Source organism: Sphaerodactylus townsendi, linkage group LG02, assembly GCF_021028975.2.
Source record: "Sphaerodactylus townsendi isolate TG3544 linkage group LG02, MPM_Stown_v2.3, whole genome shotgun sequence".
In the NCBI taxonomy this organism is placed as follows: domain Eukaryota; kingdom Metazoa; phylum Chordata; class Lepidosauria; order Squamata; family Sphaerodactylidae; genus Sphaerodactylus; species Sphaerodactylus townsendi.
In genome coordinates this window covers 142,557,986-142,573,039 of record NC_059426.1, presented here as the reverse complement: position 1 = coordinate 142,573,039, position 15,054 = coordinate 142,557,986, and the positions used below count along the sequence as shown (strand labels likewise).

The following is a 15,054-nucleotide window of genomic DNA, read 5'->3' as shown; positions in this document are numbered from 1 at the left end:
ATCTTTCCCAACATCAGATCCTCTGAAGATGCCAGCCACAGATGCAGGCGAAACGTCAGGAGAGAATGCTGCTAGAACACGGCCATACAGCCCAGAAACCACATGGCACCCAAGTGATTCTGGCCGTGAAAGCCTTCAACAATACATACAGTTTCATCTCTATTATTTAGTTGTTTACAAAAATACACCCATGCAAAGGCAGTGAAGTATTATCACATGTAAGAACACATCACAGCAACCAAAGGACAAAATTGGAAGTTTGGCAAGGGGAATTAACAAAATCTAATTCTTAAAGATGAAAATAATATTATTTGTAATAAAGTAGTGATTTTCAAGCCACAGCTAAGAGTCACCACATAACCTGAAAGCCTGTTTTATGTGGGCCTCCACAAATTATTTAAATTAGGCACAGTGAGGATTTTACAGAACAATTTCTAAGTGTTTGCTATCTCTCCAAACCTGCAAGAAAATTAGGAGAGCAATGTAGTGTATCAGCTTTGGGAATCTTTCTCCCTCAGAAATGTTGCCTACCAAGCAGTAAAGAAGGATTGCTTGTGGGGGGGAATCTCTGGGTGTTTGGCCATAGAGACTGAAAGCTGGGTCTGGGAGTGATAAGTAGAAGGCCGGCAGGTGAAAGTCTAGGGCAAAGTACTATGGATAATACAGGGAAGGAATAGCATGCAGGTATGTATTAATCTCTATGGTGAAGAATAGTTGTAGAAAGTTTGGCACTAGAACAGAAATTCTTCACTACTAATGAATTGGGAAGTTCCAACACTGATATCCTCCACTGTTGATTTCTACAACAACCATATCATGTAGATGAGGCTGAAAGAGTGATTGGCTCAAGGTCACACTGAGCTCTGTGGCTGACCGGACTTGAACTTGGGACTTTTCCATCCAAATCCAGCACTATTCCCTGCAACACTCTGGTTCTGTCCTGCAAGTTGGACAACTTAGGGAACCCAGTTGTGAATGAGAAAAATTGTAAAAACACATTGTGAAACTGGAAAGTGCTGCAGAAAGATTTATTGTGCTTTATTCTAGAATCCAAAACTTCTTGTAAGCAGCCTGTTAAGTGACTCTGTTTGGAGGATTTTCACAACAACAATGTAGCTTTCACAACACAGGGCTTCCCAACTAAAGTGTCAAGCACTTTTGCCTGAAGTCCAGATCCATCATCCAGATCCAAACTCACAATGGACTTAATAAATACCAGGCATAATCCATTATATTGCACTTGTTCAGCAACCAGACAAAAGGAGCTGTGTAATAGAGCTTCTCCTGTGCACTTCATTAAAAAAGAATAATTCTCCTTATTCTGTTTGGAAACTTTCCTAGAGTTACTTTCAGAGTAGGATATGTGTGCACATGTGCATATTTATTATGTGTATTGGCCCTACGCAACAGATTAAACCAGAGGCGTAGCAGAGGCCCAATGCACTGGTGTGTCCTCCACCCCCAGAACGCCACGCCCCCACAGAGGGTGTGCCCGGTGCGTTGCCTGTCCCACCCCCCTGGAGCTACGCCTCTGGGTTTAACTCATACCACTCTTTCAAAATGCAAACACAATTTTTGATCCACAAATTGAGTGGAGTTTGTTTTCTTCCATGATGAAATTCTATGAAATGTCCACGTTTTCCTCATCTTCCCACAAACAGGCCTAAGTATACCATGACACGACACATCCAGTCTGACCAACCATACATGCTGGTGCTTCTCAAATATTTGCTTAAAAATTAAAAATGGAATATTTCAATAACATAACAACCAGTTTAAAATATTCATCTTGCAAAACTGTTATCCATTAATCTTAAAAACATCTTGACCGAGGTTATAAAAATAAATATTCTACTATCTGGAAGTCTGGAACAGGCCTAGAAGCCTCAGACACTCTTACTTGTTGGGTCTGATGCCCTATATACCCAGGGAAAGGTCACTTGCCACTCAAGAGCTGGGTTTTAAGTATAGCTGCTCACAGAGCAAGTGCTTTCTAGTTCTCCCTAAGGAGCAAGGATCTTTCTCTAGATCCAACTGACGTCTCATCCCTTAGATTTACTTTTCCAATAGACAGTGTAAAAGGATGTACAGATGACAGTCTGGATTCCATGTGGAATACGATGGAGGCCTTCAACTACTTCCATCAGTTGTTTTCCAATAGGCAATGATTTGCCTGATACCAGAGCAAAAAGATCAAGCTGGCTGAAGCAAAGGTGACTCAGGTCCCACATATTCCTTCCATCAGCAACTTAAGCAGCTTTCTAGATTGGCTTTGAATGCTGGGCCACTTCATACACATGATGGGAAATACAGCTGTAGAGGTGGGAATGGAAGATGAGGGCAGCCATATCTCCTAGCTCTGCCATCTGACCCTTTAGAACTTTGATTCCTCGGACAGTGGCACAATGCCGGTCTGAGACGCCTCTTCTAGAGTCTTCTGAAAGTCAAAGGAAAAAAGGGGCACAATTAGTTGTAATAAATTACTATGGAGTTGACTGAAGCAGGGGGCATGAAATGTGATGGCACATGCTCCTGAGAAAAACCGTAGGTCACTACTTGGGGTTCAAATACATCTCAAAAGGAAAGCAGAGATCCCATGGAACAAATGAATAAGTTGCCGCTCAAAAGAAGATCTGTTATAAAGCAAAGCCAGTATAAGCTGTATATTTTATACCCATCTAACAGTCATGGCTTCTCTCAAAGAATCCTGGGAACTTTACCTTGGCCACAGTGCTAAGAAGTTTGTATTAGATCCTTCACCCCACCCCTGTCTCCCAAGAACTCCAGCAATCCCTGAGAACTGTGCATGCATTATTAACTCAGCTAAATCTATTGGGAAAGTGTGTTCTAAAATAACTGCTGTCCTGAGTTCCAACAAAACACAGAATGCTGGAAGCACAGAATCGAACAAGCGCCGCTTTGATCATCCTTGGATTGTTGATATATCAGAATAGATGCCATATTTTATTTAGCCTACATAGTGTCACTGATACATTCTACTCACAGAATGGAGCCTTTCCATCCCTCCTAGGGTCATATCTTTGGGCTCATATCTGCCCATATGGGGAGGACCCTTCGGTCCTCTGATAGTAATTTGCTGGTGGTCCCCAGCCCCAAGAATATTCGGCTGACTTCAGCCCTGGCTCCTACCTGGTAGAATTCTCTCCTGGCAGACATCAGGGCTCTGCGGGCTAAAAACCAATTCCATGGAGCCTGTAAGACTGAGATGTTTTGCCAGGCTTACAACTGAAGCCATTTGATGCAAACTTTGGCCCCCAACACCACACCACCTCCTCTCTCACCCCTAGACCTTCAAACTGGAATGAGAGTTGATTTGATATGTGGGTGATGTTTGACAAATAGCCATCTGAGAAATTATAATTTATTGAATGTTTTTAATATTGTAACTATAAATTTATTTATGTAGTGTTTTTAGAATGTAACTTAAATGTGTGTATTTGGCCGGGGGGGTGGGGTACTAAAATCAAATCAATAGAAAATAAAAGTGCATCACAAACAAAGGCCTGTTCATGATAGATATAAACCAAACTTGTTGTCATATGCACTTGTTCATTTCTGCCTCACCTCATGGCAGAAGCACAACTGAAGGCTTCTGTTTCCAAAAGCCTTTCCATTTTCTGGGACTTCCAAATGCAGATGCCTGATCCCACTGAGCTTTAAATTAGAGGCTCAGTTTGTGGGGAAGAAACAAAGTATATGAAAATGTGAAGTTGTCTTATTCCAAATTCAGACCCCTAATTTAGTGTCCAGATGGATCAGATGTGACTATTCAAGTTTCAGACAAAGGAGGGTCTTTCTCAACACTTGCAACCTGCCTTCCTTTAACTGGAGACGTTGGGGACTGAACCAGAGACCTTAAGGCACCAAGGTCTGCCCCCAGTATTAAGTCACGGCTCCTTGAAGAGGTCCAGGCTTCCATGTTCAAGTTTCACAGCAATTTGAAGTTTACGCATCCAAAGCCAGGAAGTGTTTAATCATGTTCTGTGCATGAGGGGTTGAGGGGACAGGCAAGGTGCATGCCAGTCGCAAATAACCCTCTCTTTGATCATGATGTTCGAATGCAATTATAGACTGGTGAACTTTTACAGAATTATTTATGTGCATAGTCAGACAACATATATGTTTTTAAGAAGATAACCACTTCGTAGTAATGAGAAAAACACAGTAACGTGCAGTATCTGTTTAGAGACTGAAGGGGACCATGCTTAGCTGAGCAGAAGGCAGGATAATCTCCATCTGTCTCCTCACAAGTCTGAATGAGGGGATCCAAACATTACTTCATCACATTTGTAGAAGTTCACAACTGTGACAGAACATGTGCCAAGAAATGCCTATGAGCAAACAACCACCAGCGCGGAACCTTTGCCTAGGTGCTGAAACTCAATTCAAGCTTTAAATGGCTTCAGTGTCTTCTTTTTCATTGCCCATAGCCCAGCCCCTGCTCTGGTCTTCCTTGGTTTGAAAATAACAATGCATCATTGCCTTATCATAGCTCTACCATTAAGATGCATCATTTATGACAAAGAACACAGTGCTCAGTGAAGAAGAAACAAACAAGTAAAATGACATTGCTAAAGACATTTAGTGACTTGCAGCACATGACCCAGATAATAACTAGCAGTAGAATGTATATTAGCATTCCTAGAAATTGCTCAGGGACAAGACAGAACTCAGTGCAATTATAGATTTATGTTGCCTAGCATCTACTCCTTCAGGACACATTAGACGATCTTCCCACTGGAAATGGCAGCTGTAGACAAGCTATCAAGTGAAGCAAAGAGAAAGGCTCTTGCCCAAGAGGTGTTTAGGAACAGAAAAGAAGCAAATCTATTTTTAAAATACAGCCGAAATAATAGGGCTGGCTAGAATAAAGTTGTGGGGAATTGTTTTTAAGACTGCTGAATATTATGTGCGTGTGCATGTGCATTTATTTATTTATTTATTTACATCCTGCTTTTCTCCGCAGTTGGGTCTCAAAAGCAGCTTCAAGCACCATTCTCTCCTCCTCCATTCTCTCACAATGACAACCCTGTGAGGTAAACCAAGATGAGAGTTTGTAATGGGCCAAAGGTCACCTAGAGAGCTGCCATGGTACAAGTGGGGATTTAGATCCAGGTCATCCGGGTTCCTAGTCCGGCATTCTATCCACTACACCACTCTGGCTCTCAATACTGCAGCTCTTTTTATCTGGTTCCAAAAACAAGCAAGGCAGTAAAGTCTTGAATTCATACTTCTCTCAGCATTGGCATTTATCTTAGGCTCATTCCGCACATGCAGAATAATGCACTTTCAAACTGCTTTCAGTGCTCTTTGAAGCAGTGCGGAATAGCAAAATCCACTTGCAAGCAGTTGTGAAAGTGGTTTGAAAACGCATTATTTTGCCTGCGCGGAAGGGGCCTTACATTTTAGCTACTAGGGCAAAAGGGGGGAGGGGGGTAGAACTAAGAGATTTGTCAAGATGTATTGCCAGAAATGGAAGTGCAGGCAGTGCAAACAAACAAACAAAATGCAAACATGCAGCAGGCTCACACAGAGGCACCAGCCATCTTATTCTGTGCCAATTGTCTACTCTACATCATAAAGCTTTTTCTTTTGACATCCAGTTGTCCAGAAGACCACTTATCACCCAAGGCAACCTTGCGGCTGACAAGATTAAACATGAGAATTCCCTGGGTGGGGCAGCACTTGCTCTCTTGAAATGAAAGGACAGAAGCCATTTTTGTGCAGCGGGAAGCTGCTGTATGAAAGAGTCCCCCGTGGACTCTCTAATGCAAGCATGTCACATATCCCTAGTTAGCACCACTTGTACAAACTTATTGGCGGGAAAACCTAGTAGCTTTATTCCTATGGTCAGTTTTTCCCCTGGGAAGATAGAACACTTTCTGCCTTGACTGGAGCTGTTACCTTTTTCTAACCATCAAACTTAAAAATTGAATTATATTTCAGTATTCTCAATAAGGAGATCCAGGAACAGGGAAAGGTGTGGCCTGTTGAATTTCTGCATACAGTACAACGAACTGCACTCCCTGAAGGAGGCACCTACACCAGGGAACCACCAGTGATGTTAACTGGTGGTTTACTAAGGTAAACATGTTGAGAATTTACATTACTTGGAAGAAGCCCTGACCTGGATGACTCAGACTAGCCTAATCTCATCAGGTCTTAGAAGCTAAGCAGGGTTGGCCCTTGTAATTATTTGGATGGGAGACCACCAAGGAATTCCAGAGTCACTATGCAGAGGTAGGCAATGGGAAACCAGCTCTGTAAATCTCTTGCCTTGAAAACCCTTCAGGGTCACCATAAGTCAGCTGTCACTTGACAGCACTTTATATACACACACACCACTGGAAGAATCTCAAAAGCCAGTTTTCAGAGATTTGCCTCTGTTTAAATGTGGCACTTTCTGACACAGAACATTTAAATATATGGCCATTTCATAAGATTTTTCATCCTACATAACTGTATGATTAGTGCTGCTACTATTTAAAGCTCATTAAATGGAATGTTTGGTCTATGTAAGTTGCCTAATTCAGGTCCCTTTGCTCTGGGACTATGAAGTCATAACTCCAGACTCAACACTGAGTTGGACATTGTTGGCTCAAAAACGAAGGCACAAGTTTGTCCATATACCTAAACTAGATTCACAAGTTTAACCCAGGATTAATCTCCTCAAGAATTTGTGCACCGTGCTGTCTTAGAACTCATGCCCTTTTTCTGAAATGGCCCATGAGAATGGAAGACAGCTAGGCTGTGGTGGGCTTTGAACAATTAACACTTTTATCCCCCAGTGACATAATAGGAAATCCCAACTTCGAACAGTGAGACGCTACAACCCAAATATGGAATCGTTATTACTAAAGTCATAAATAAAACTAATGTGTGGTCTTTGAAACATAACTTAGAGGATCCTGGGAATCAGTTTGATCACTCCATCCTGCTAGCGATGGATTAGAAACAGTATTTTAAGGCAACAATTGTTTTCATGTTGCATTTTGAAAGCAGCAATGCCAAAAGTACGGGTGATGCAACACATTCCAGAATGTCTGCTGCGCGTCCTCCACAAAAAAAAGCAGCATAAAAAGATAACCATGCAAGATCTGTCAGCGCTTATTGCTCATCAGTCTAAAGGGAACGGTCATGCTTTCTCAAACCCACTTCAAGCAATTTCTGCCAATTCTTGTTTTCATCGCTTCAGGAAGGGTTTAGGTTAAATTGGCAATTCATTACTGTATTTCTCAACCTTTGCCCACTGGACGGATTTTTTTTCAGGCCACTGAGCAATGCATATGCAGACCTATCTTGGAATAGGAGGCAAAAAAATAAAGCTCATGGAAGACAGCATAAGCACTTCCAACCAGAAAGCAACCACAAGAGAGACCTCTACAAAGTAAGCAATGGAATTGCTGTTTATAAGCAGAATATTTTGTCAGCTGTAGGGACTATATCCTAAAGAGGCACCAACCCAGTGGCTGTTTTAACTGAAGGACAATAATCCCTTTGATTGGAGGAGGAGCTTTTAAGCTGTACATTTGGAGTAAATCCAGTAAAAGTACAACGTTTCTCCCCAGGCTCTTACCCCATTCTCTACAGATCTTGTCTATATCCAGTATCCAGCTCATTCCACTTTCCTTTCTTGCTGGGAACGCTAGGATAAAAGACTCCAGTCATTTTTTAAGAGAAAGGACAAAATAATCTTTGTCACTACTTGTTCCCTGACACAAAAGCCAAAAAACTATCTGCTCCAGAAATGATTTCTGAAATCAACCCCAATCCCTCTCTAAACCTCTACATTTTGACACATCCTAAATACAAAGGAGGCCTAGGAAACTCCAGTGAAGCTTGTATCTAGATTGTTGCATGCAATCCTGCCGAGAAATGAGGTTATGCATAACTTTAACACCTTTCCCAGTGCCCACCAAATGCTTTTTGAAAGAGGGTGGAGCTAGGTGGGGTGTTTGCACAGAAGGGTTTCTGATTTAACTGTGTAGATTAGAAAGCATCTTGTTAAACAGAGCTTCTGCCTGAAATTTATTTTACTATAAGAGTTACATATAACCTCACTCCTGTGTCAGCAGTCATTTTGTAACTGGTTCCACCTCCTGTGGCAGCCATTTTGTGATTGTACCCCACGCCCTTTGTCAGAATTCCAAAGGTGCCCATAAGCTCAAAAAGGTGGAGGACCCCTGCTGTAGATCATTTCCTGGAGATGACCGCCAGTGTGCCAGAGGGATGGGGTGATCCCCCTTCACAGCAAGGAAGATATGACAATAACCTCCCAGGAAAATAAATCTCTCATGGAAGAAAACTTCAACATACACAATTTGTACACAAATCACCGGCTTTCACTTTTCTTCACCAGTATCTTGCAAGATCTATTTTCCCATCAGTCCTACTGAAATCCCAAGGCAACCTGACATTTAAAAAATTTGTATAACATTTATTAAACTCTTACTACTTGCTCGTCACATCTACCCTGCAGTCCCAAAGTATTGGGTTAGTGCTGGTGAAGCCCCAAAGAAGATGTCAAAAAAGCAGGTTAGTGTTATCATCCTACCTTTGCGGGAGAATTACTGAGGAGGGATGGGAAATGATAGGGATAAGGCACGTGCGCCATAATTCATTATCTGATTGTTAATGCCCTGGAGTCTCTGTAAAACAGCCACATGTCACAATTCCAGAAAAGGGAGAGAATACAAAGCAAAGAAAAAAGTCATTTCCAGTTGGAGGAAGGTAGTGAGCAGAACAGAAGACAAGTGGGATTCTTGCAGCTTTTTCAGTTGTCTAACTTTTTTGAGGAGGCAGGAAATCTGATGCAACCAACCTCTGCAATACCTTGTAGCCCACTGTTCTCTCAGCTTGCCTTTCTTTTGTACAGATGTTTCAGTGTAGCTAGGATTGCATCAATCATTTGCATGCAAACCATTTCAGAGGGGCATAAAGGCTCCCTCAAAAAACAACACTTTTCACATTCATTTGTAGGTAACTGCAGCTGCTGCTCTCTCTCTGTTGCTGCTACTTCTTTCTTTTTTACTATTTGATCTCAGCCAATCAGACATCATCATCTAATGAATTTTGTGATATCGTAATGCTACATGTAGTTCAGAGTGAGCGTCAAACTCCACACAGTAAGTAGGAAGGAGATGCCACGGCGGTGCCATGGGAACTGTTGCGAACAATGCAGGGGCCTCTCCACCCAACTCTCTGCACCAGCTTGTGCAAGCAGTTCACCCCATGAATACCTCTGCCCAGTTCTCAGTTTCCTCTAAAAATCTGAAAGGGCAGAGACATTCTCTGGATATGGAAATGTGTAAGAAAAGCACATTTCAGCTGTCTTTCTAACTCTTTCAGTTAGAGTTAAAGGCCAACCTCCTTCCAAAACACCAGGGATGCTTTTGGAAAGGAGATTTCATATGCTTATAACAAAGGCTTAAAGGCAACAGCAGGTAAAGCTTCCTCTTTACTATATTCCCCAAAATGCCACTTAAGAAGTTCTGTTTTTTCATGCAGCTATTAACAGAGTAAGAATTTCGCCAGAAAAAAGGAAGGCAACCTTAGCCAAGAGCCAGTTAACTATGAGAGCGTTTCCACTTTTACCCTTTACATTAACAGAATCACATAGCTGTCATCCAATAGGGAAGATGCTTTTACTGAAGCAGATTACCTTCTCCGGTCTGAAACTGATCTCAGATTTTAAGCACTAGAGAAGTTCTCACTATTCTGCCCTTCATGCTTAACATGTTTCATAAGAGTGGCCTCCTTCATGGGTGATTACAAAGAAAATTAAGTCAACGGCAAAGAAGGAAGAGAGGTGAGAGGAAAAAGATGTTTGAAATTTCACATTTCGGTTTCCAACATACAGATTTTAAATTTAAAATTTAATTTAAAATTTGTATCAAATTTTTTAAATTTGCCATGAACATTTAAATTTTTGTCTGTTTCGTTTTGACTGGCTGCTTGTGGCGAGGCTCCCTGGTTAATTTAATGAATGATACTTGTTCAAGGGTCAAGATTTAGTAGCGACAACTGCATGCTGGTTATCAAACAGTGAACAAAACCCGTGTGCCCATGGCCTCATATCAAATGTCAAAATAAAATTGAATACTGAAATCAAACTAAACATTGACATCAGGTATTTTTGGAATATATATTATACCAAAATCATAGAAGCATAGAATCAGGAAGGGACCTCAAAAATGAGCACAGGAGAATTGTGGAAGGCTAATTAATTTACTTAAGCATTGTAGAAATTCCACTGTGTCTTATTACCTACTTAGAGCAGAACCCTTTTTTTTTACTCTTTTTAAAACACTTTTTAAAATTTCATCCACTTTTTTTACTTGATCTGCTCCTCAGGACTTGTGCCTCAGGGCCAAATCAGATATCCATTTAGAGTTCTGGTTGGAAGCCTTCCACCCTGCACTTTTACCTGGCCTGAAATTGCCTTGAGGTGCCACTACTTTCCCCACTGGGGAAATGTATGTGTACTGATAAGGGTACCAATGAGTTTTTTTTTTTCAATGGGGCAAATATTGGCCCTGCAGGGCCATTTCAGAAAACAGAGCACAGCTTGAGGAGGATTCCCCACTTCACACACAGTGAAACCCCATTCTAATTTGGCCATGTGAACACCTGAGAATTAACTTTTTAAAATATCAATGAGAGCACTGCAAAAGGAACTCAGAGGACTTCTAGTTTGGCCCTTAGATGGAGCTTACATGAACACAACCAGAGGGGGGCACATGGACCTTTAACCAAATCCCCTTCCTTAAGCCAAGACTACCCACTCATTAGAGGACAATCTTCGCAATCCAGACCACAGTTAACAACAAGATGAAGGGTGTGGGCCTGGAAAACATCATCAGAACAAATATCCCACATCATAAATGTTTTAAACCCACTCAGTTCTGATCACCTCCACTCCAGGGAGGTTACTGGAAATCTAACTGAAACAAGGCAATGGTTAGAACTGCAAAATATCTACTTTATACATGCTTCACAGGACTGCTATGTGGTCTTTGTTTCCCTTGCATGTTTTATAGCAATTATTACAAGTGTGCCAAAATTTTGTCAAAATATTTTATTCGGAAAGCCTCTTCTTAGGCTGCAAGTGGAAATAGATCTGGTCTCTGGTAATTGCTGGCCTTTTCCGAATGGAGCACAGCAAAATTAGCTAGCAACAGATGGCGCTCTCTTCCAAAAGAGTCTCACCAGCAGCAACTTTAACTGAAGTCTGCCATTAATTCCTTACTTTTTGACTTAACCCAGATCACTGGGCAGAGTTCACTGTAAGCGTCCCGTAAAAAAGAGCTCACAGACAGTGTGGAAAGCTACCAATTCCTCCCATTCTCAGTGTTTTCTTGGCAGTAGGCAAGGGACACTGCAGACTTCAAAAAAATTATTGGTCTTCCTCCTTCCATTTTAAATCTTATAGATATTCTGCAAGATATGGAAATATGGTCTTGTACTTTACACAATGCAAGTGGAGCTGCCCTGTACAAGAGTCTCCTTTTTTTGAAGATAACAAATTGCATTTCCCTAAGCTTCTCAGAGACTACTGGATCAGTGCTTTGGGATCTCTATGTGTGCCATCACAGCAAACGGCTGCCTGAATGTTTCTCTCTCCTCACAGATCCTCTTTGTCATCAAGGAAATGAGTTGTGTGTCATGCTCTGTTGACTCCTGGAGGAGAACATCAAACAGCACCCAGACCTGTTAACAGTCCACCCCACTTGGCACAGCTGATCCAACAGCAAAACTCCTTTAAGATGGCACAATCATTCACCATAATTATTCATCACAATCTGCAGAGAGAATGGTCTTTAGCCACCACCAGAAATGCTTCCTTTACTCACACTCCGTTCACCATTCAGGTTGGCATTTTGTCTCCTGAGATCAGCTTTGATGAACACTAGGACATAATAGGAAGAAAAATCAGAGTAAGAAAATCACCATGTAGGTTGTAGGTAGTTGTTACAGAGAGATAACTGTATTTGGGGACGTAGAAGTACACTGTATAAGGCTTGACAAGGACAGCTGACAGGGGGAAGAAGGACAAACCCTTCGTAAAATCCTGAATTTCTTTCAGCAAACCCTTCTTAAAATACTGGAGGTTTGTTAACTCTTGAGAGAAACACCCTATAGCCATAGTTGGCAAGTAATGTTACATTCAACTGAAAAAAGGAACGATGGGGCAGCAACACTGGCTTTGCCTTTCATATCAGTCAAGACAGTGGCAAAGAGCTCTTTAACCCTCATCCAGTGTTAAGAACAAGATAAGCTTTGAAAGAGTTCTTCTGTTAGGAACTTCAGTCACTCAAAAGCTATTTCCTTGGTCTTATGCACAGGAACGTACAAGTGATGCTCATGATGAAGAGTGGCTTTTGTTAAAGGCTCTCTCACAGTTCAGAGGAGGAGACTAAGAGCCTAGTTCAGATGGGGGGGTTGAAGTGGGTTGTGGGAGTGGTGTGTTTGCCCACCCCGCTGGTGAAAGGGGCAAGGAGAGAGCTAACACATGGCAGAGAGAGAAAACATGCCAGCCGGTAGGCACTGTACATCTCTGCAGCACCCAACCTCGGAAGGGCCTGCCACTCCAAAGCTACACTGGCATAAGAGAGCATACCAGTGAAGTGGGGGCATTCCTTGGGAAGTGGGGGAGGCAGATCAGGGGCATTCCTTGGGATGGAGCCAACTTTAGTTGGCCTCCACCAGGGTTTCAGCCCAGGAATGCCCCCCTCCCCAGCCACAGACTTACACCACCAGGAAATGTGGCAAAAATCATTATGCACAATGGGGTTTTTTTTTCAAGCAGTAGGATTTTTTGTTTGGGGGACTTTGCATGCCACCTGAAACTCCTTCGGAGATGATGCCTAAGCAGTTCTGTCCCTGGCTGATACACACTGTGAATTGGGCTTTCTATCTTTCAGCTTGGGAGAAAATGATGGAAATGTACAATAGTGCCCCCACCCCCCCCCCCCCCCACCCCCCCCCCCCCCCACCCCCCCCCCCCCCCACCCCCCCCCCCCCCCACCCCCCCCCCCCCCCACCCCCCCCCCCCCCATAATAATAATAATAATAATAATAATAATAATAATAATAATAATAATTAGGAGCTCATCTTTCAAAGACTTACTTTGCACAAGATTGATTTTGAAAATGTTGTTTGTCACATATATGAACCATGAAAATAGGTTTTTATAGAAATGTGTTTCTGTGCATATGGTATTTGCACCACAAACAGGTGAATATTGAGATGAGTTTTATGAAAATTGCAAATATAAAGCATTGTTCATAGTATGTTATAACTGGAATGAAGTATTTTGCTGGTGGCCTATAATAGTTCCATGGTGTTCACTTCTCTAGGAAATTGTCAGTTACATTTTTAGAGTTCAGTTGGGATTTGTAGAGGATATAGAGGACTATCCTGCAACTTTTTGTACAGTTGTAACGCTCGTCAAGGTGTGTGGAATCTGATTTAGAATTTACAGGGGCCATTTTTTGTGGAATGTGTCACTGATCCCCAAACATGAATGTTATAATCTAGACTGGCCATTCTTTCTGTAGCATTTTGATCAATTAGTAATAAAAATGCAAACTGTTTACCAATTCTCTGTTTCAGAAATTGCAAGAAAAGGCAGAAGAATCAAGGTATACAAGAATATGACAGTTAAGTATATTGTGATAATCTTTCATTGTATTCTTTTCTATAGAATTTCTCATGGCTTTAGAATAAATGAAATCACCAGTATCCATTTCATTTTGACTCCTTCTTGTCTGTCTGTCTGTCTGTCTGTCTGTCTGTCTGTCTGCCTTGCCCCCCCCCCCCCCCTTGCCCCCCCCCCCCCCCCCCCCCCCCCCCCCCCCCGCCCCCCACCTCCCCCCCCCCCCCCCTCCCCCCCCCCCCCCCGCCCCCTCCCCCCCCTTGCCACCCCCCCCCCCCCCCCCCCCCAGCCAACCCCCCTCTCCCCCTTCCCCCCCACCCAGCCCCCCCCCCCCAACCGCCCCCCCCCCCACCCTCCCCCCCCCCCCCACCCCCCCCCCCCCCCACCCCCCCCCCCCCCCACCCCCCCCCCCCCCCACCCCCCCCCCCCCCCACCCCCCCCCCCCCCCACCCCCCCCCCCCCCCACCCCCCCCCCCCCCCACCCCCCCCCCCCCCCACCCCCCCCCCCCCCCACCCCCCCCCCCCCCCACCCCCCCCCCCCCCCACCCCCCCCCCCCCCCACCCCCCCCCCCCCCCACCCCCCCCCCCCCCCACCCCCCCCCCCCCCCACCCCCCCCCCCCCCCACCCCCCCCCCCCCCCACCCCCCCCCCCCCCCACCCCCCCCCCCCCCCACCCCCCCCCCCCCCCACCCCCCCCCCCCCCCACCCCCCCCCCCCCCCACCCCCCCCCCCCCCCACCCCCCCCCCCCCCCACCCCCCCCCCCCCCCACCCCCCCCCCCCCCCACCCCCCCCCCCCCCCACCCCCCCCCCCCCCCACCCCCCCCCCCCCCCACCCCCCCCCCCCCCCACCCCCCCCCCCCCCCACCCCCCCCCCCCCCCACCCCCCCCCCCCCCCACCCCCCCCCCCCCCCACCCCCCCCCCCCCCCACCCCCCCCCCCCCCCACCCCCCCCCCCCCCCACCCCCCCCCCCCCCCACCCCCCCCCCCCCCCACCCCCCCCCCCCCCCACCCCCCCCCCCCCCCACCCCCCCCCCCCCCCACCCCCCCCCCCCCCCACCCCCCCCCCCCCCCACCCCCCCCCCCCCCCACCCCCCCCCCCCCCCACCCCCCCCCCCCCCCACCCCCCCCCCCCCCCACCCCCCCCCCCCCCCACCCCCCCCCCCCCCCACCCCCCCCCCCCCCCACCCCCCCCCCCCCCCACCCCCCCCCCCCCCCACCCCCCCCCCCCCCCACCCCCCCCCCCCCCCACCCCCCCCCCCCCCCACCCCCCCCCCCCCCCACCCCCCCCCCCCCCCACCCCCCCCCCCCCCCACCCCCCCCCCCCCCCACCCCCCCCCCCCCCCACCCCCCCCCCCCCCCACCCCCCCCCCCCCC

At 46.0% G+C, this 15,054-nt stretch overlaps 1 long non-coding RNA gene across 1 annotated transcript; it reads right to left on the bottom strand.

Annotated features, from left to right (window-relative positions):
• Positions 1–1,014: 1,014 nt before the first annotated feature.
• Positions 1,015–11,982, bottom strand: LOC125427471. Its single transcript, XR_007243690.1, has 2 exons — positions 11,874–11,982; positions 1,015–2,437 (listed from the first exon to the last, which is right to left on the bottom strand). It is a non-coding gene; the product is annotated as an uncharacterized LOC125427471 (long non-coding RNA).
• Positions 11,983–15,054: the final 3,072 nt, after the last annotated feature.